Genomic DNA, 21,094 nt, shown 5'->3' on the forward strand with positions numbered 1-21,094 from the left:
TCCTCTCCCTTGGGTAAAGAACTGAAATAATAAATTGTGATAATTAATGAATATTCTCGCAAGACAAATTACACATGATAAATGGAGCATAAAAATACATTTCACATTGCAACAAATGAAAAAAAAAGACAAAGTTCATATTGCACCAAATAGATAATACATGCGAAGCTCCTAGAAAAAAATCTTTGCCTGAAAATTCTGCCAACTTGCTCTTCAATGTTGCTACTGGACACCAGAAAAAGATTTACATAATAAACCGAACTCATATGAAACGATAAATTTGTGATTGGATGTCATATCTGTCAACCATTTCTGCTCTGTGAGAAATTCTAAAGGGGATGGGAAAGCTTCCAGCCTCTAAAGCTGACACCAAATTATAGGCAAAATCCACTATGTTTGCCACTCTAAAAATTTGGGGATTCAATTGTATACCAAAATTTTTTTAAGTGTCATGAGTGGAGGGCTGAAACCAGTGCAATACCTGATATGTGATTTCGTTTTGGGTAAAAAATAAATACATAAAAGGACATAATTTGAACAAGTTCCTATGTCTCTCAGAGCTCTAAAATTTCTGCTCCTTTTCTTATTTTTAAGAAGAACAAAAGCCAGCCTTGCCCTTGAAATTGAAGTCACATCTAATTTCAGAAAGTATATAATTCACCAGCCTCTGCAGGAGTGGGACCGAAGAGATCAGAAGTCTTCAGGGGGAGTAAAATACTGGGGTCGAAAGTAAAAAGAAGGAAGAATGTAGGTTCAGAGTGTGGGAAGGAGGTAGCAAAAGTTCTGAGGCTAAGAGGGGAGCGGGTTGGAAGGTGGGAGTAAGAGGTAGGAAAGAAATCGGTGGTAGAGGGAATGACCCAAACTCAGAAAGACTGGTTAGAGGATTCGGGATAAAGAGGAGAAGTGAAGAATAATCAGGGATAAAAGGACCACGAGAGTCAGAAGGCGGAAGGGGATGACGGCCAGCCATCTCCTGAGGCGTAAGAGAGAGGAGAGAGTGAGCGATCGGAACCACAAGCGTCAGAAACATCCCTCAGTGTACCCTGGGGATGAATTCTTTCCACCTCGTGTTGAAGCAAGGAGGAAACCGTCCCTGAGGTGTCTGCGGACTCACTTGTGAAAATTACCAGTCCCTTTCTTTACACTCACCTTGATGAAGAACGCCGCGACGCGACGATGGCGTGACCGGAAGTGCTATTTTCTTTTGTTTGGAGGAAGCTTTAGCCCGGGCCGCCACACCCTCCCCCCGCCTTCACTCCAGACAACTTCCTGTGCCTCTCTAGCAAGCTCTTGAAATACTGTATCTCAGTGGCTCTCTCACCAGATGGGAACCCGGATAGTGACGTAAGATGTCTGAAAGAGGGAATCAGTAACTTTTTACAAATCCTAGCCCTAGTCATCCCAGGAACTACAGCATCTCCGCCAAACTCTACGTATCCAATTTGTCACCTCGCCTTCCTGATTCAGACTTTCAAATACCTCCCTTACCTTTAGTCCCTTAACTCTCGGATGTCTACAGTTACGTATTTACGATACTGATTTACTGCTTCCTGACATTAAAAAAATAATAATAAATTCATGTTTATTAGTGGCATACTTCGATTTCAAGATTTTTAAAACTTCGTAATCTGAATCATTTTTGTCTTGGAATGGTATCCAGAGAGTTACGTGCCATACTCAAATTTCCAAATAAATAAAAGTGAACTCATTTAGAAAGCGTTCTTGTATACTTGTATACTCACCCCGAAAATGAAGACAATGATAATTTGACAAAAAGTTTCAATAATAAGAATAATCCTTACTCTGGTTAAAAGTTCAATATTGAGTTAACTATTGTCATTACCTCCAGAAAGCTCTTCTGGGCCCAAAATCTGTACCCCAGGCCTTCTCTTTTGTGGTTATTTTCAATAAATCCACAAATGTACCAAACACTATTCTATACCCAGAGGCATCGCACTAGAACCCCACAACATAGGGAGGGGCTAAAGGCGACATTTAAACACATAAGAGTATAGCATAAAATTGGTGATTATAAATGTTTGTAGAATGAGTAAACGACCAAAATGTGGTCAAGGCAATGACGGGGACTGACACAAGGTCCTTACTTTTGCTAGTATTTGTATAGTTCATTTCAACATTTGACTCATATTTTGTCATTCACCCAACAGATTTTGAACAACCACTCAGTGTAAGGTTCTGCTTCTGATATTGTCCATATAAAGAAGAATAAGACATAGTCCTGGATTTCAAGACTCTCCAACCAGTGGGGGAAATGAACACATAAACAACTAGCAGCACTATAATGTGACAATAATAATCGGTAAAGAGAAGACAGTGTTGCAACTATGGCTACCCAATTGACTGGCGAATACTAAAAACCTAAAATAGACCTTATCTCCTAGAAGGTGCTCAATAAAGGCTGGTTTAATGTTCAATAAGTGATTGAATGGATGAATGAAAAGGAAGAATGACAGTGGATTTGAAGTGTGGTGTGAAAGAAGCGGTGATGAGAGATGAAGCCTGGATGTAAGAAGAGGCCAGACAAAGAAGGACCTTGCATGCCATGTTACGGAGTTTGAGCTTATTATGAAGAAAACAGAAAGGCAAAAATGAATTTTAAGCAAGAAAGCATCTAGTCAAGATGGTTTTCTGGGGACTCTAGTCTGCCATCTTCTCCATCTGCTGGCTTTCCACATAAAGTCTCTATCTCTTGCCTCAACAACAACAACAAAAAGCATCTAGTTATGTTTTAAACCAAAATATAGAAAATGGGTTGTACCAGTGCAACCTGGAGGCAGAGAGGTTGGTTTAGAGGCTATTGTGGTAATCAATGACCAAATACAGAAAATGAGGGGTTTACACTATTAAGAATTAATTGTATTTGGAACTGAGCTGGAAAAAAATAGTCAGTGGATTATCAGAAATCCAGAGGCAGTGAAACCTGAGCATTTTCCTTGATGCCCTCCACAATCAAAATTTTGATTATTTCATGCAACAAATATTTATTGAGCAGATTAATATGCACCAGGCCCTGAGGATAGAACCATGACCAAAATGGACAAAAATTTCTGCCCTCACAGAACTTACATTCTTGATTCATGGCTAATAAAATATTTAAGAAAACACATGTTAAGTGGTGACAAGCGCCACATAGAAATAAACCAGGTAAATGGGATAGCAATGTACTATGGGGGTTACACTATGTGGGGGACGGGAAGAGGGCTGCCATTATAGAAGAGCTCACTGAACATTTATAAACTTTATTCACTTCTCTCAGTAACCAGGATCACTATCTTAGTTCAGACCTTCTATATTACTCCCCAAATGCCAACTATGGTATACAAAAGCCTTGGTTGTCTAACTCTGTCTCTTTCTCTCATCCCATCTCTCATCACTCAACCTCTCCCACCCTAAATCCAAGTCTTACACAACTGTTTATAATTTGGAAAGTGCACCAAGATCTCAAATCTCTGTGCATTCACACTCCGCTAACTCATATTCATCTTTCAAAGGTCAGCTCTCATTTTATCTCTCATGAAACCTTGCTGATGTTTCGTTTCACTCCTTAACCAAAACCAGACAACTGCTCCCCTTCTCTGCCATGTTTAGTATTCTTAGCACTTTCTTTCATTCACTCAACAAACATTTGTTGGTCAACTTCTGTGTAATTGTCAGTGTTCAAGGCAGTAGAGATACATGCATAAATAAAAGAGTGAAAAAAATCCCTGCACTTTTGTAACTTACATCTTAGTTAGGAAGACAAGCAATAAACAAAATAACATAAATATGGACCTTATAAAACAGTAGTTCTCAACTCTGGGGGCCCATTAGAATCACTAAGAGAGCTTTTGTCTTTCTTCTTTTTTTAAATACCAATGCCTGATCCCCATCCCAGCCAAAATTAATCTAAAGCTTAGGAGTGAGGTCAGGCATTTACATATATTTTTAAACCTCCTTTAAAGCTCCTTTCTGATGCACAGAGAAGATTGAAAATTACTGCACTACAGGCTATGGAAAATGATACCAGAAGGACAGTCTGAAAAGCTAAGGAATTAAGAGCAAATAAAATGATAAACATGTATGTCAATCTAAAAAAACATGGTGTGTATAAAAACATAATAATCATACTGATTGCTGGGGTTGAAAAAATGGTGATTCAAAGATTCTGAACAAAAATATCATACAACTCAGGAGGAGATGGACATCAGAATTCATTTGTTTGGGAGAGAGGTTAATATATTTTTAAAGTTCAGACATTTTTAAGTTAAATAATTATAAGAAATATTCAAAAGTTACCGCTAAAATAACAGATTCACAGTGAGAGTAAAAAGTAGAATAAGGAAAAATGCATACATTTAAACCTGTAGAGGGATTAAATGGAATAGGATAAAAAATTTCAATAAAATCTTAAAAAGGAAACACATGCCTATATGAACAGAAAGACATGGATTGATGGATAGGGTAGTTGATGAGAGGCAGAGGAGGATTGCATAGCCCAAGGAAATTTATTAATAATTATCTTGGTTGAGAGATGGTTCAGATCCCATAACCCCCAAAAGTCCCTACGATATCCTGTTTTAGTCACACAGTCTTCCCTATCCCTAATGTTCTCTTTCAATCTAGTTTCTTCTTTTCTAAAATGTCACATAAATGGAAGCATAGAATATGTAACCTTTTGAGCCAGGCTTCTTTTACCTAGGATAACACCTTTGAGATTCATCCAAGTTGATGCATATATCAACCATTCATTAGTCTTTATTTATGAAGTGTATTTCATCATATGGATGTGTTGCAAATTGTTTATCAATTCACCAGTTGAAAAACATTTGGGTGGTTTCCACTTTTGAAGATGATGAATTAAGCAGCTATAGCATTCATATGCAGTCTTCTGTGTGAACATCAATTTTAATTTCTCAAAAGAAATGCCTAGAAACAGGACTGCTCATAAATGGTTATGATGTATAGATGTTTAACTTTATAAGAAACTGCAAAAATGTTTTCCAAACTGACTATACCATTTTGTGTTCCCACCATCAATGTGTGAGAATTATAGTTGCTCTACATCCTTGCCAGCACTTGGTATTCTTTACACTACTTTTATGTTAGCCTTCTAATAGATATGTAGTAGAATCTCTTTGTGATTTTAGTATGCACACAATTTGTTAAAAGGACAATTATTTCTCCATTGAATCTGTACCTTTGTTAAAAAAATCAATTCACCATATTTGTATTGGTCTATTTCTGAATGCTCTATTCTTTTCCGCTGATCTATGTGTTACCCCTTCACCAATACCATGCTATCCCGATAACTGTAGTTTTAAAGTAAATCTTAATCTCAAGTAGTGTGTGATTCCTCCAAATATATTCTTCATTTTCAAAGTTGGTTTGGTGATTCTAATTCCTTTGACTTTCCCTATAAATTAAGGAATCAGGTTTCCTATAACAACCAAAAATCCTGTTGTGATTTGATTGAAATTGTGTTAAATCTATAGATTAACTTGAGATAATTGTCATCTTTTTTTAACATCTTTATTGGAGTATAATTGCTTTAAAATGGTGTGTTAGTTTCTGCTTTATAACAAAGTGAATCAGTTATACATATACATATGTTCCCATAGCTCTTCGCTCTTGCGTCTCCCTCCCTCCCACCCTCCCTATCCCACCCCTCTAGGTAGTAGCAAACCACCTAGCTGATCTCCCTGTGCTATGCGGCTACTTCCCACTAGCTATCTATTTTACATTTGGTAGTGTATATATGTCCATGCCACTCTCTCACTTTGTCACAGCTTACCCTTGCCCCTCCCCATATCCTCAAGTCCATGCTCTAGTAGGTCTGTGTCTTTATTCCCGTCTTACCCCTAGGTTCTTCATGACCTTTTTTGTTTTTTTCTTAGATTCCATATATATGTGTTAGCATATGGTATTTGTTTTTCTCTTTCTGACTTACTTCACTCTGTATGACAGACTCTAGGTCCATCCTCCTCACTACAAATAACTCACTTTCATTCTGTTTTATGGCTGAGTAATATTCCATTGTATATATGTGCCACATCTTCTTTATCCATTCATCTGTTGAAGAACACTTAGGTTGCTTCCATGTCCTGGCTATTGTAAATAGAGCTGCAATGAACATTTTGGTACATGACTCTTTTTGAATTATGGTTTTCTCAGGGTATATGCCCAGTAGTGGGATTGCTGGGTCTTATGGTAGCTCTATTTGTAGTTTTTTAAGGAACCTCCGTACTGTTCTCCATAGTGGCTGTAACAATTTACATTCCCACCAACAGTGCAAGAGTGTTCCCTTTTCCCTTATAAAGAGGAGTCTACAAATCCATGAGCACTAGATCTGTCTCCATTTCTTTAGATCTTTGTAGTTTCCTTTAATCAGTGTCCTACAGTTTTCAATATGCAGATCCTGTTTGTTTCGTTGTTGTTGTTGTTAAATTCACACCTAATTGCTTCCCTTTTTGAGCTATCATAAATTGTATTGTTTCTTCTATTTTGTTTAAATGTTGGAGTTAGTATAATTTTTAAAAATTTCATTACTAGTATTTAGATATATGATTGATTTTGTGTGTTGACTGATATCCTGAGTTTTTGTTAAACTCACTTGATACTTCTAGGTTTTTTTTTTTAAGAAAACATCTTTATTGGAGTATAATTGCTTTACAATGGTGTGTTAGTTTCTGCTTTATAACAAAGTGAATCAGTTACACATATACATATGTCCCCATATCTCTTCCCTCTTGCGTCTCCCTCCCACTAGATTGCTTACGAATTTTTTTCTAGACAATTATGTCTGCAAATAGGAAACTTTTTTCCCCCTTTCCAATTAGTGTAAATTTTATTTATTTTTCGTGCTTAATTGCACTGTTTAGGACTTCCAATACAATGTTGAATAGAAGAGGTAAGAATAGTTTCTTTGTCTTGTTCCAGAAATTAAGGGGAAAGCATTCAGCTTTTCACTATTAGGTATAAAAGCTGGAGTGGCTACAATAATATTAGAAAAAATAGACTTTAAAACAAAAATGTTTATTATAAATAAAGGAAAAACTTTATAAGGATAAAAGAGTATATCTGCCTGTAAGATATTAAATTTGTAAATATATATAATCCCAAAACAGAACTTCAAATGAAAGAAGCAGAAAGTTGCAGAATTGAAGAGAGTTATGGAGAATTCAACAATAATAGTTGGAAACTTTCACAGACTATTTTCAGAAATGTTTAGAACAATAAAGCAGAAGATCAACAAGGAACTAGAAGACTTGAACAGCACTATAAAGAAACTAGACTTAACAGACATCTATAGGATGCTCCACCTAAAATAGGCAGACTACATATTCTTGTCCAGTACACGTGGAACGTTCTCCAGGTTAGACAATATACTAGGCCATAAAACAACAAATTGAAAATCAACAAAACAAAAAAATCAATTCTCTGAAAAGAGCAACAAAATTCATAACTCTTTATCTAGAATGACCAAGAGAAAAAAGGCAGAAGACTCAAATTACTAAAATGAGGAATGAGAGAGTGAGTGTTACTACTGGCATTAAAGAAACAAGAAAGAATATAAGAGAATGCTATGAGCAACTGTTCCCAATAAATTAGAATACTTTGATTCTTTCTAGGAATTTGTCCATTTCATCTAACTACTGAAACTAACTCAAGAAGTGGAGAATCAAAATACACCTATAACAACTATAGAGATTGAATTTGTAATTTATAAAACTTCCTACAAGAAAAGTCCAGGTCCAGACACACTGATAAATTCTACCAAACTTTTAAATGATTAATTAAAATCAATACCAATTCTTTACAAATTGTTACAGAAAATAGAAGAAAAGAAATATTTCCCAAATTCTACAAGGCCAGTATTTTCCTATTAACAAAAGCAGGCAAAGGCATGACAAGAAAAGAAAACTACAGACCTCTATGCAAAAGTCCTCAAAAAAATACTACCAAACCAAACCTACCAGCATATACAAGGGATCATATTATGACTAAGTAGAATATATCCTATAAATGCAAAGTTAGTATAAAATCTGAAAATCTATTAAAGTAAGTCACCATATCAATAGAATAAAGGACAAAACCCACAAATCATCTGAACAGACACAGAAAGAGCATTTGACAAAATCCAATACCCCTTCATGATTAAAAAAATAAAGCCAAGTTAGAAATAGAGTGGAACTTCCTCAACCTTATAAAGGTCTTCTATGAAAAATGCACAGCTATTATCATATTTAATAATTAAAGATTGAATGCTTTCTCTGTAAGATAAATGATAAGGCAAGGATATACACTTTCACCACTTCTATTCAACATTGTACTAGAGCATTGTACTAGAGGTTCTAGAGAGGGCAGTTATGCAACAAGATTTAAAAAAAAGAAACCTTGATTGAAAAGAAGTAAACTATCTCTCTTTGTAGAAGACGTGATCTCGTTTATAGAAAATCCTAAGAATCTCCAAAAGAAAACCTATTAGAACTAATAAATGGGTTTAGCATGTTTGTAAAGTACAAGATCAATATACGAAACTCAGTTATATTTTTATACATTAACATCGAACAATCCAAAAATGAAATCAAGGAAATAATTCCACTTACCATAGAATCAGAAAACATAATTAGGAATAAATTTAATAAAAGAAGTTTAAAAATTATACTCTTAGGCTACAAAACATTATTAAAAGTAATTCAAGAAGACCTAAATAAATGGAAAGAAATCCCAAGTTCATGAATCAGAAAACTTAGTACTGTTCAGATGGCAATACTCTCCAAGTTGATCTACAGATTCAGTGGAATCCCTTATCAAATCCTACATAGATTATTTTTGCAGAAATTGACAAGGTAGCCCTAAAATTCATATGGAAATTCATGGGGCTCACAATGGCTAAAACAGTCTTTAAAATAAGGTCAAAATCGAAGGACACAGAATCCCTGGTCTTAAAATTTTCTACAAACCTAGAGCAGTCAAGACATTGTGGTATTGGCATAAAAATAGACATATAGATAAATGGAATGAAGTGGAAAGTCCAGAAATTAACCCTTGCAATTAGTCTATTGATTTTCATCAACCATAGACCAAGAGTGACAAGAATTCATAGTGACAGAGTAGTATTTTCAGTGGTCCTCAGCAACTGAATAGCCACATACAAAATAATGAATTTGGACCCCTACCTCATACTATACAAAAAAGTTAACAGAAGAAGGAGAAGGAGAAGGAGAAGGAGAGGAAGAGGGAAAAGAGGAAGAAGAGGAAGAAGAAGAAGAAGAAGAAGAAGAAGAAGAAGAAGAAGAAGAAGAAGAAGAAGGAGAAGGAGAAGAAGAAGGAGAAGGAGAAGGAGAAGGAGAAGGAGAAGGAGAAGGAGAAGGAGAAGGAGAAGGAGAAGGAGATGAAGGAGGAGGAGGAGGAGGAGGAGAAGGGTAGGTGTGAGAGGATTCTGAGGTAATTCTTATGATAAGCAAGGTAAGAAAACCTGGAGGGCAAAAGAAACCTCCCTGGGTTCTCTCAAAGTCATTTAGGTGCAATTTGGCAAAGACTGAAGTTTCTGAAGACTAGGTGGGAGCAGAATCAAAGAAATATTCCTTTATTATTTATTTAAGTTTTTTGACTGTTGAAGTCTGGGAAACATGAAAAATTGGTAATTGGCAGATGAAAAAATATCATAAACTCAGGAAAGAATACCACGGATTTAAAAATAAAGTTTTTGACTTGCTATCTAGACAGGAAAGATGAAAAAGAGGAGGTAAGCCACTACTTTTTCCACAGCATCATGCTACTTTTCTTGATTGGAGTCATGGTTGTAATTCTACTAGCAATGCTCACTTTTACTAGCATCTATTGATAGGCTACTATGTGAATGATAAATAACTGGTAATGGTGAGATTGGGTGGGTTTTGGTGTCAAACTGGGAAAATATGAATACTCAGGCTCAGTATCATTTGACAAAAAGTGTTGGCAAGGATGTGAAGAAAAGGGAACCCTTGTTCACTGTTGATGGGAATGTAAATTGGTGCAGCCACAATAAAAAACAGTATGGAAGATCTTCATAAAACTGAAAATAAAACTACCTTATGATCCAGCAATTCCACTTCTGGGAATTTATCCAAAGAAAAGTAAAATACTAATTAGAAAAGATATAAGCATCCCCATGTTCATTGCAGCATTATTTACAATAGACAAGATATGCAAGAAAACTAAGTGTCTATCAATGGAAGAATAGATAAAGAGATGGGTATATATATATATATATATATATATATATATATATATATATGAAATGGACTACTAGTCAGCCATAAAAAAGAAGGAAATCTTGCCATTTGTGACAACATGGATGGAAACCTTGGGAGTACTATGCTAAGTAAAATAAGTCACAGACAAGTATCTGATGATCTCACTTATATGTGGAATTAAAAACAAACAAAACAAAGAAACAAAAAAAACAAGCTCATAGATACAGAAAACAGATTGGTGGTTGCCTGAGGCAGGGGGTAGGGGGTGGGCAAAATCAGTGAAGGGGGTCAAAAGGTACAAACTTTCAGTTATAAAATAAATAAGTCATGGGAATGTAATGTACAGATGGTCACTATAGTTAGTTAATAATACTGGATTGTATATTTGAAAGTTGCTAAGAAAGTAAATCTTAAAAGTCCTTATCATAAAAAAAATTGTTTTTGCAACTATGTGTGGTGACAAATGTTAACTAGGCTTATTGTGGTGATCATTTTGTAATACATACAAATATCAAATCATTATGTTGTACACCTGAAACTAATATAATGTTATATGTCAATTATACCTCAATTTTATTTTTTTTCAAAGTTTAGATTTCCATCTGTTTTCCACTACGTTGGCTGATCAAAAAATATACTGCATTTTCTTATTTTTATTACTTTCATTTCCCACCTAGAACTGTCATATCTTTGAACGTAAATGATTTATCTGTACTTTTTATTTATGTTGATCCACGTGTTCTTTAAGAAAATCTTTATAGTATTTAATATTGTCAGTTAACACTTTAATACTCATATCTTGTTTGACATTTGAAGGTTTTGTATACCCCACATAATCACTAAGTATCAAATAGACACTGTGGCAGATATTTTTGCCCTGACCATATCCTGCCCACACTCACGTCTTTACAATGAAGGTTGCCCTTATTGAACATCTCAACTTTCTGACTGAGGGACCTTTTGATTTTGTTTCTTGCTACAGGAGTACACTTATTTTCAATCAGAACAAGCCAAAAGTGTTAGAGAGATATTTCCCTTAGAAGTAATGCTCAACTAATGAGTGATGGAAGTGAGTGGCTAAATACAGTAGTTTCTTCTACCTTAATTGATATAACTCTAAGATGCATTCACTATCTCCCAGAGTTGCCCAGCTGGATTAACTCCAATTGTGCACCTATTTTGGGTTCTTTACATTCCTTATCATTCTTTTCCACTACCTTATTTACTTATTTTTTTAATTTTTATTTTTTTTATTGAAGTAGAGTTGATTTACAATGTTTCAGGTGTATAGCAAAGTGATTCATTTATATATATATATTTCTTTTTCAAATTCTTTTGCATTATAGGTTATTACAAGATATTGAATATAGTTTCCTGTGCTATACAGTAGGTCTTGTCTATCTATTTTATATATAGTAGTCTGTATCTGTTAATCCCAAATTCCAAATTTATCTCTCCCCCCTTCCCCTTTGATAACCATAAATTTGTCTTCTAAGTCTGTGAGTCTATTTCTGTTTGGTAAATAACCTCGTTTGTATCATTCCACATATAAGTGATATCATATGATATTTGTATTTCTCTGTCTGACTTACTTCACTTAGTATGATAATCTCTAGGTCCATCCATGTTGCTGCAGATGGCATGATTTCATTCTTTTTTATGGCTGAGTAATATTCTGTTGTATATATTTACCACATCTCCTTTATCCATTCATCTGTCAATGGACACTTAGGTCACTTCCATGTCTTGGCTATTGTAAATTGTGCTACTATGAATATTGGGGTGCATGTATCTTTTTGAATTAGAGTTTTCTCCAGATATATGCCCAGGAGTGGGACTGCTGGATCATATGGTAACTCTATTTTTAGTTTCTTAAGCAACCTCCATAATATTCTCCATAGTGGCTGCACCAATGTACATTCCCACCAACAGTGTAGGAAGGTTCCCTTTTCTCCACACCCTCTCCATCATGTATTGTTGGTAGATTTTTTGATGATGGCCATTCTGACTGGTGTGAGGTGATATCTCATTGTGGTTTTGATTTGCATTTCTCTAATAATTAGTGATGTTGAGCATCCTTTCATGTGTTTGTTGGCCATCTGTATGTCTTCTTTGGAAAAAATGTCTATTTAGGTCTTCTGCCCAGTTTTTGATTGGGTTGGTTTTTTTTTTGATATTGAGCTGTATGAGCTGTTTGTATACTTTGGAAATTAATCTCTTGTCGGTTGCATTGTTTGCAACTATTTTCTCTGATTCTGTGGGATGTCTTTTTGTTTTGTTTATGGCTTCCTTTGCTGTACAGAAGCTTTTACGTGTAATTAGGTCCCATTTGTTTACTTTTTTTTTCCATTACTCTAGGATACGGATCCAAAAATATATTGCTGCAATTTATGTCAAAAAGTGTTCTGCCTATGTTTTCCTCTAGGAGTATCTGGTCTTAGATTTAGGTCTTTAATCAATTTTAAGTTTATTTTTGTATGTGGTGTTAGGAAATGTTCCAATTTCATTCTTTTACATGTAGCTGTCCAGTTTTTATACCTCAATTTTTAAAAAGTACAAATAAATCCACTCTGTTCTGTAATAGCCACCTGTTAAAAAAATATCTGAAGTGAGACTACTTCTAGAAGACAGAAGACAGGGATTGATAGCTGAAGTGTGGCAGCAATAAAATTACATGGACTTATCGTGACTGTAGCATAAGAACAAGGTAGCTGTCTTGCAATAAAACAAAGTAGTGGAGGAGGATGAGGGAACCTTCTAGGAGTGCTTAACAATTTTAATAACTTGATCTGGACAATGATTGCACAGATATTTAGATAATTGAGCTCTACACACATGAGTAGTGCATATTATTTCATGTAAAATACCTCAATTTAAAAGACCATAAGAAAAAGGAACAGATATTTCTGCTTATGGATAATATGGAGTAAAAAAACAAGATTTACCCTCAAAGCTGGGACAACCAAAAGATGTTTTAAATAATATGAAACATCAGTTTTCAAGACACTGGAGATCCAGAGATCCAGCAATCCAGAGATCCAGGAAACAAATGAAGTAAGCTCAAAGATTGCCCCAGTTTATTGCTTTGAGAGATTTTCTGGGCTATAGTGCAGGGAGGGAGAATTTTTTTTTTAACATCTTTATTGGAATATAATTGCTTTACAATGGTGTGTTAGTTTCTGATGTATAACAAAGTGAATCAGCTATACATATACATATATCTCCACATCTCTTCCCTCTTGCGTCTCCCTCCCTCCCACCCTCCCTTTCCCACCCCTCTAGGTGGTCACAAAGCACTGAGCTGATCTCCCTGTGCTATGCAGCTGCTTCCCACTAGCTATCTATTTTACGTTTGGTAGTGTATATATGTCCATGTCACTCTCTCACTTTGTCACAGCTTACCCTTCCCCCTCCCCATATCCTCAAGTCTATTCTCTAGTAGGTCTGTGTCTTTATTCCCGTCTTACCCCTAGGTTCTTCATGACCTTTTTTTTTTCTTAAATTCCATATATATGTGTTAGCATATGGTATTTGTCTTTCTCTTTCTGACTTACTTCACTCTGTATGACAGACTCTAGGTCCATCCACTCACTACAACTAACTCAATTTCATTTCTTTTTATGGCTGAGTAATATTCCATTGTATATATGTGCCACATCTTCTTTATCCATTCATCCAATGATGGACACTTAGGTTGCTTCCATCTCCTGGCTATTGTAAATAGAGCTGCAATGAACATTTTGGTACATGACTCTTTTTGAATTATGGTTTTCTGAGGGTATATGCCCAGTAGTGGAGTTGCTGGGTCGTATGGTAGTTCTATTTGTAGTTTTTTAAGGAACCTCCATACTGTTCTCAATAGTGGCTGTATCAATTTACATAGGGAGGGAGAATTGAGGAGAAGACTGATGGACTCCTTGCATTGAGAACATGGGGCTGAGTGTCCAGAGAGACCTAGGTGGCTAGAACTTTCAGGAGAGAGTACTAAAGAAAAGAAACTGCACAGAGGTCAAACTTCAGATATCTACTGAGATTCCCCTTCAGCATTCAGTTGATGACTGATCAGAACATGCATGTGAGGAAAGTACCCAAGGCCAGATATAGAATCACCCAATAGGATTAGAACTAACAGTATATGCTGGGAAGGCAGAGCCAGAAATAATGCCTGTTCCCACCAGCCACACTAAAACACCTCAAAATTCATGGAGCATGAGGTTAGAGTACACAGAAGGGTAGCTTCTGTAGCAGGTAATCATTAGGCCTAGAATGAGCATTACTCCAGTACTGTAATAAAACAAAAGCATGACCCAATAATATCAAACCATTTCCAGGTACCTTAATTATTTCCCAGAACTATGTCAAGAATATTTATAGGAATAGAGACATATTTAACATTGAACAAGGTAAAATCTATAATATCTAGCTAGTATTCAATTAAAAATTACAAAGAATGTAAAAAGCATAAAAATATAAACAAAAATTATCGAGGAGAAAATTCACTTAGAACTGATTCAAAGCTGAGATGTTAGAATTAGCAGACACAGACATTTAAATAGACATTATAACTGTATTCCAATTCCAAATGTTCAAAAAGTTAAGTAGAGATGTGGAATATATGAAAAAGACCCAAATAGACATTCTTGAGATGAAAAATAAAATTTTTAAGATGAAAAATATGATGGATAGAATTAATGGCTGATTAGACATTGCATAAGAAAAGATTAATGTACTTGATGGCATGAACTATCTGAAATGAAACAGGAGAAAAATGAGTTATAAAAAATGAACAGCGTATCAGTGGGCTATGGACCAGTAACTAATGAAAGGATAATTGGAGTCTGAAAGAGAGAAGGGAAGGAGACAGAAAATAAATTGAAGAAATAATGGCTGAAAATGTATAAATTTGATAAAAACTATAAACTCACAGAACCAAGAAGATAAATGAATTCCAAGCACAAGAAAAATGAAGAAAACTACACCTATTACATTATGATCAAAGTGTTTAAAACCAGTGAAAAAGATAAAATCTTAAAAGCACCCAGAGATAAAAGACTTGTTATGTACAGAGGAAGAAAGAAAATGATGACATCAGATTTCTCCTGGGAAACGATGCAAGTAAGAAGACAGTGCAGAAAAATCTTTAAAATACTGAAAGGAAATAAAATGGTAAGGTAAATTCTGTATCTGGCAAGAATATCTTTCAAAAATAAAGGCAAAAATAAAGACACTTTTCAGACATATAAAAGCTGAAATAATTTATTACTGGCAGACTTGTACTACAAGAAATACTAAAAGTGCTTCAGGAAAAAGAAAAATGATACCAGATGGCAATATGTATCTACAGAAAGGAATAAAGAGGGCCAGAAATAGTGTGATATTGTTATTAATAATAAGAAATATATATTTGGTCTTCATCTGCTGTTCTTGGTACATAGCTCCTAAAATTCTTGCAGTTTCCTGCATAAGAGCCATAGGGGCATCTTTTGTTATAATATTTGGTCTTTTGTCCTCAGTTCCTGAAATAGTTTTAGGGCATAAAGGTGAAATGGGTGTCTTGTTATTTATTCATAACAAACCCCTTTCAACCACGTCTGAGATTATGTTAATGAGGTGATTTTTGGAAAGCCACTAAGGATGGGGGCTGGTTGCCAGGGGAAAACAACCTTGATCAGAGGGTTAGAACTTTCAGCTTACCCCCTAAACACACACACACACACACACACACACACACACACACACACACAACCTCCAGCAAAAGGAGAGGGGCTGAAGATTGAGTTCAATCACCAATAGCCAAATATTTAATTCATCATACTTATGTAATAAAGCCTCCATGAAAACCCAAATGGACGTGCTCAGAGAGCTTCCAGGTTGCTGAACATCCTGAGATGCAAGAAGAGTGGGGTGCGCCCAGAGAGAGCATGGAAACTCTGCCCCTTCCCACATACCTTGCCCTATGCAACTCTTTCACCTGACTATTCCTTTTATAATAAACCAGTAATTTAGTAAATAAATGTTTAGTAAATAAATGTTTTCCTGTGTTCTGTGAGCTGCTCTAGCAAATTAATTGAATCTGAGGAGAGGGTCATGGAAACCTCTGATTTATAGTCAGCAGGTCAGAAGAACAGGTAACAACTTGAACTTGCGATTGACATCTGAAGTGATGGGGGCGGTTTTGTGGGACTGAATCCTTAACCTTTGGTATCTGACGCTATCTCCAGGTAGATAGTGTCAGAATTAAGTTGTAGGACACCCAGCTGGTGCAGAATTGTGTGCTGTGGGGAAACTCCCTGCCACCCTGACACATCTGGTGTCAGAAGTGAAGTAGTGTTAGAGTACTGAAAATGGAGGAGACACACAGTAATGTGTTTTTCCTCTGGAAATGGTACCAAAAAGGATAACTATATGAAAATATTTATCTTATTATTTAAAACTTTTTAAAAGAAAATTGATTGTTTAAACAAAAAAATAATAATGTATTGTAAGTTTTATAATATATGTAAAAGTAAAATGTATACAGCAATAGAATAAAGACCAGGAGGGGAGAATGAGCAGGCTATTTTAAGGATCTTATATTGTACCCAAAGTGGTATAATATTACTTGAAGGTAGGCTACAATAAGTTAGATATACGTCATCTAAGACTGACCATTAAAATAACAAAACAAAAAGTTATAGTATAAACTGACAAAGGGGATAAAATGGAATCAGAAAAATACTTGACTAATGGAAAAGAAGGCAGAGAAAGAGAAAGAAAGAAACAGAGAACAGATGGGACAAATAGAAAATAAATAGAAAAACAGGATAGAAAATAATAGAAATAAGTAGAAAAATACTAAACCCAAACTAAACCATATCAATAATGACAAAATGTAACTGGTCTGAACACCCCAATTTAAAGTTATAGATTGGCAGACTGGATAAAAATACAAGTCACAGCTGCGTGCTGCCTATAAGAAATATAGGCAAAGGCAAAAATATAAGAAAAGATTTGATAAAGGTATACCATGTTAACTCTAGTGGAGAGAAACCTGGAGATGTTAAATTTATGAGACAAAGTACATTTTAGGGTAAAGGATATTATCACAGAAAAGGAAGGATATTTAATAATGATAAATTAGTCAATTAAATAAGAGGACATAACAATCATAAATGGTTATGTACCTAATAACATCGTGTCAAAATATATGGAGCAAAACCTGATAGAACTGTGTTAGGAAAAAAAAAAAAACCAGTCCTCTTCCTGTGTTTTTCCTTTACTCTCACACTACTATCACACTCTGACACCAGTTGTGTGGGTGGGTTTCCCACACCAAGCAATTATGTGATGCCAGCTGGGTGTCCTACAATTTAACTCAATTCAATTCAAATCTGACACTACCTGGAGATAGCATCAGATCCCACAGGTTTAAGGATTCAGTCCCACAAGACTGCTCCCCTCACTTCAGATGCCAACTGAAAGTCCAGGTTGTCACCTGTGCTTCTGACCACTGGGTTCTTATAGCCTCATCTTCAGGCTTGATTAATTTGCTAGAGCAGCTCACAGAACTTAGGGAGACACTTATATTTACCAGTTTATTAAAGGATATGATAAAGGATACAGATGAATAGCCAGATACATAGATGAAGGCCTGGGAGGGTCCTGAGCACAGGAGCTTCTGTTTCCACGAATTTGGGATGCATCATCGTCCTAGTACGTGGAGGCTCTCCGAATACTATACTACTGGGATATTATGAAGGCTTTCTCATGTAGGCATAATGAATTATTAGCTCCATTTCCATCCCCTTTTCCCTCTCTTGAGGATGGGAGGGTGAAGCTGAGAATTCCAAGCTTCTCACCATGACTTCATCATTCTGGTGACCACCTCCTGTCCAGAAGCCCACCCAGAGTCACCTCATTAGCACAAAAGATGCTCCTAGTGCTATTATCACTTAGAAATTTCCAAGGGTTTCAGGAGCCCTGTGTCAGGAACTGAGGTCAAAGACCAAATATTGTAACAAAAGATGTTTCTAGTACTCTTATCCCTTAGGAACTTACAAGGGTTTTAGGAGCTCTGTGTCAGAAGCTGGGGTCTGAGACCAATATACATTTTCTATTATCTCACAGCTACAAAGAGAAATATTCAAATCTACAATTATAGTCAGGGATTTCAATATTCCTGTTTCAATAGCTAATAGAAAATGTAAGCGGAAAATCAGCAAGGATATGAAGCCAACTTGAACAATACAATCAACCAGCTAGACCTGATTGACATTTACAAAACACTGTACCCCAAAACAGTAGAATACACATTCTTCTCAAGTACACATGGAACATTTGCTGTTATAGATCATATTCTGTGGAATAAAAACAAGTCCTAATACATTTTAAAGGAATTAAGTCATACAAAGTGTATTATCAGATGTTAAAGTTATTAAATTAGAAATCAATAACAGAAAGACTCTGGAAAATCCCTAAATATTTGGAAACTAAATAATAAACTTCAAATAACTCATGGACTATAGGGTAAATCAAGAAGGAAATTAAAAATTACTTTTAACTGAATAAAATGAAAACACAGTATATCAAATTTTGTGGGATACTGCTAAAGAAGTACTTAGAACAGATATTGAATCATTATGTTTTACACCTGAAACTAATGTAATGTTACATGTCAATTATATAAAAATATAGAAGTACTTAGGAGGAAATTTATAGCACTGAATGTCTACATTAGAAAATAAGAAAGGTTTCAAATTAATGACCTCCTTAGGAAGCTAGATAAAGAAGAGAACATTAATCCCAAAGTAAGCAGAAGAAAGGGAATAGTGAAGATCAAAGTGGAAACTGATGAAAGAGAAAAGATAAAAACAACACAGAATAATTAATGAAACAAAAAGCTCATTCTATGAGATCAATAAAATGGGTAAATCTCTAATCAGAACAAAAAAAAAGAAAGAAAAAAAAAGGAAACACAACTGAATATTTCCATCTAACTGGGGCATCAGCTATTCAGTTTTGACTGATTGGTACCACTAGTGAACTTGCATTCTCAATAAATTTTGCAAACATCATGTTACCAGCACTTCTAATTTTCAAGAGAAGTTGGAAGCTGCTATTTTTATGTAAAATCTGATTTTTAAATGTTGGCAATCAATTCAAAACTTTTCAGCACTATGAGGGCCTAACACAACCCATCTGTAGGCCTCCAGGCACTATGTAATCATGGAATAAACATTGTAAACAGAAGTTGAGAACTGAGATACTTCATTTCTTATTTTATTTTTATTTATTTATTTATTAAAAAAATTTTTTTTGCAGTACGTGGGCCTCTCACTGTTGTGGCCTCTCCCGTTGCAGAGCACAGGCTCCGGACGCGCAGGCTCAGTGGCCATGGCTCACGGGCCCAGCTGCTCCGTGGCATGTGGGATCTTCCCGGACTGGGGCACGAACCCGTGTCCCCTGCATCGGCAGGTGGACTCCCAACCACTGCACCACCAGGGAAGCCCCATTTCTTATTTTAAAAAGTACTAGAAATTAATTCTGGCTGTAAAACTGAATTTTTGTGTAATTAAATAATTTAATACACTTGTACTTTGTTTTAGCCAGTCCCAACCCAGTAGTTTTCAATCTTGGCAGCACAAATTACCTGGGGAGCTTTATAAAATACTGATGACTAAGTCATACTTCCAGAGATTCTGATTTGATTGGTCTGGGGGGTACAGCTAGGGCAACTGAATTTTTAATAAAACTACTTAGGTGTTTCTAACTTGCAGACAAGGATGAGAGCCTTTGAAATAGACTGAGGTAAGGATGAGTGCTTAATAGGGCAAACTGCCTATTGAAGACTCAGGAAAAGGAAGATACAATTTGCTCAAGGGAAACTCAGCTTTCAGCACTTCTCTTTAGTCCCCAATCTAATCTCTTTTGTGGTGGTCTTTTCAACTTGCTTTCTAATACATTGCCTACATTCACTTGCTTGATTATCACCAAACATTCCCTTATTCATTCAACCATTCATTCAATGTTTTGTACTCTGTATTAGGTGCTGAGATTACAAGAAAATAAGATATAATTCCTTGGCTTTGAGATGCCACAATCTAGTAGAGGGAGGGAGTAGACATGTAAACAAATCTTCTTCCTTGTTATAATCTACTATGTTCTAGGTCATTCCTCTTCAGCATGTATAGAAGTCCCCACTTATCTGCAGGTGATACATTCCAAGAGTAGACCCCCAGTGGATGACTGAAACTGCAGAAAGTACTGAAATATATATATATATATATATATATAATGTTTTTCCTACATGTACATACCCATGATAAAATTTAATTTCTAAATTAGGCACAATAAGAGATTAACAATAACTAATAATAAAATAGAACAATTATAATAATATACTGTAATAAAAGTTAAGTGAATATGGTCTTTCTCTCTCTCAAAATATCTTATTGCACAAATTTAATGCTTTTTCCATCTTAACTAAGTACTTGTCACACACTGCGGCCCTAACTTTTGCAGTTTGAGGTGCGACAGCAAAACTAGCATGAATTTCTTTTTCCTTCTTCAAAATTTCACAGATAGAAGATTTGTTCTTACTGTAGATCTTAGCAACCTCAGCATATATTTTACTTTCCTTAAGTAGAGAACTTTCACCTTTTCACTTTAAAGAAACACTTTACAGCTTCCCTTTGGTGTATCCAAATTGTCAGCATCACTACTCTTGTGCTTTGGGGCCATTATTAAGTAAAATAAGGTTACTTGAACACAAACATTGCAAAACTGCAACAATCTGATAACCTAGACGGCTACTAAGAGACTAACAGGCAGGACATGTTGGACAAAGGGATGCCTGCGACAGAGCGGGACAGCTAGAG

At 35.5% G+C, this 21,094-nt stretch overlaps 1 protein-coding gene across 3 annotated transcripts in view; it reads right to left on the bottom strand.

Moving 5' to 3' along the window:
• MAGED1 (MAGE family member D1) overlaps positions 1-1,217 on the bottom strand; it is a 76,850-nt gene extending 75,633 nt beyond the window's left edge. For 2 of the 3 annotated variants that reach the window (XM_022566312.3, XM_089904535.1), the window contains exon 1: positions 1,150-1,214. The gene's annotated coding sequence lies outside the window, so the exon portion shown is untranslated. Of the gene's footprint in view, positions 1-1,149 lie in introns of all 3 variants that reach the window. The other variant, XM_022566313.2, reaches the window with a different exon arrangement.
• Positions 1,218-21,094: the final 19,877 nt, after the last annotated feature.

This window comes from Delphinapterus leucas, chromosome X (genome assembly GCF_059928025.1).
Source record: "Delphinapterus leucas isolate spDelLeu-1000000601 "Yukka" chromosome X, BTC_Dleu_Yukka2, whole genome shotgun sequence".
NCBI classification, from domain to species: Eukaryota; Metazoa; Chordata; class Mammalia; order Artiodactyla; family Monodontidae; genus Delphinapterus; species Delphinapterus leucas.